The sequence below is a fragment of the Gavialis gangeticus genome, unplaced genomic scaffold (assembly GCF_001723915.1).
Source record: "Gavialis gangeticus isolate Ggan-Ray unplaced genomic scaffold, GavGan_comp1, whole genome shotgun sequence".
NCBI classification, from domain to species: Eukaryota; Metazoa; Chordata; order Crocodylia; family Gavialidae; genus Gavialis; species Gavialis gangeticus.
The window spans coordinates 60,871,558-60,873,753 of NW_017729029.1; positions in this window are offsets into that span (position 1 = coordinate 60,871,558).

A 2,196-nucleotide genomic window follows, 5' to 3' on the forward strand; every position below is an offset into this window, starting at 1 on the left:
ACTAGATGATGTCCTGAGGTCCCTTCCAACCCTAATTTTCTATGCTACTATGATTCTGTGATTCCCTGTCTCCAGGGAAGGCTGCAGTTTAGAAGGCTCTGTAGCCAAGTAAAGGGTTGTCCAAGTGCTTCTCCACCTTTTGTAAATTTTTTGAGGAATTATGCTTGTGCTTTGAAATGTTTGGAGTATGTGGTTGGTGAGAGCACCCTGTGAGAGGAATCACAGATTCAGTCTGTTTCCTAAAATCATAACAGTTTTTGTACTTGGTGGCCACAGTAACTTTCAGCACATGGAAGATTTTTGTTTTTCTCTCATTCTCCATCCTCTACCATTTGCTGCACCAGAGCTCACCTGCTATCATTCCCATCTGACCTCATTAAGCCATTAACATATTAGAATCCATTAGTGTATAAAAGCTTAGTTCTGAGTGTTTGGTCTCCTACTGTTGAGTATGTATATCAGTCAGGATCTTAGGGGATTGCACAATTATTATTTGGTAAAGTAGTCCCAGCTGTACACCAAATCAAGAATCACACCTTTACTGTGCCACCCACACAGCTGGGTTTACCACCCTACTTCAACCAGGATTAGCCAAGTCAGGTCCATGACTCTTGGGTCCCATCCCAACTGAACCTCTCCAGCTAGTTTCCCTAGCACACTCAGAGGTGGGGTATACCTTATTTTTATACCATGGTTTTCAGAGGATTAAATTAGGTTGCCTTCAAACCCCTCCATAACCTGACTCATGCTGGGAACAGGGAGAGGCATCTAAAATATACCCAAAGGGTATTGCTCCTCTCCATTCTCCTAACACTGTTCCCATAAACCCTTTCCCTCACAGTTGCCCCAAACTCATCTTCCCCAGCCTTCCACATTCCTCTATCCATTATTTAACTGCTCTATCCAGCATTCCTATGCATAACTATTTTTTAAAAATATTTTGACATCTTCTTTTATATTTGTATTATATTTCACCAAAATAAAATACCTGTTCAAAATAGGCAATTTGTTACAAAGTGCCATTAAGAAACAGATTTAAACTAACACTCTCCCTGTTGAGATCAACTACATGGCCCCATAAACCTTTGGCTTTACAGAAACTACCAGGCAAGAAAGACGTTTTTATCTATTCTGTTTGCATATGTACTATGTTAGTCTATTTTGTGAGTGATTTAGGCTCACAGCCATATAGTGCCACCTGTTTTTGTGAATACTGCTTTTAATATGTCTTACCCAGTTGGTAGTGTGCATTATGTACCGGCTTCAGTAAATGTCAAGCTGCTGAGATGATTTGGGGCCTGAGCAGAGCTATGGTTTAAATTCCAAGTCCATGCTAAGTAAATGTCACTGGAATTCATCTACATTAGAAAAAGTGTTTTTCCCCAGGGTTGTCTTTTGCGAATCCTTGACTCAAATGACCCCAAATTTGGGAAAATAGCCCTATTTTTCACCCTTGGGTGCCCACTATGTCAGGGCAATCCAAATGATTTTTATAGCACCTTTGAACAGTCATGGGTTCTCAATCTAAACTATAGCAGAACTGCTGCTATAATAGGGAGGTGACATATTTATCCAAAAGTTGTGGGATGGTACTGATGAGAGACTTCAGTTTTCCAGACATCTGCTAAAAGAACAGTTCAGCCAAACATAAAAGTCAAATGGGGTCCTAACTTGTATGGAGGATGACTTGCTGTTCCAGAAGGTTAAGGATACAGTTAAGGGATCATTTTTGTTAGATTTTCACCTGACTAATAGGGAAGAACTGGCAGAGGATGTGAAGTGATGAAGAACTTGGGAGGAAGCAATCATGATATTCTAGATTGACAGATGGGGAAAGCATAAACAGCAAAACTAGACACTAAATTAGTTTAGTGGATTTCAACAGATTCAAGGAATGTATAGGCATGGTGCAATGGGAAGACAGACTGAAGAATAAAGGTGCCCAGGAAGGCTGGGAGCCTCTAAAGGGCACAGTATTGGAAGCCCAACAAGAAACTCTTCTGGCAATATGGAAGCATATGGAAAAAGACCAATGGGGCTGCACAAGAATCTTCTAAAATGCCTCAAACGTAAAAAGAAAGTATACAGGCAATGGAAGAATGGACAGGTGACCAAGCAAGTGTACCAGGAAATAGCAAGAATCTGCAGGGACAAAATCAAGAAGGGAAAGATAAAGAATGAGCTGCACCTGGCAAG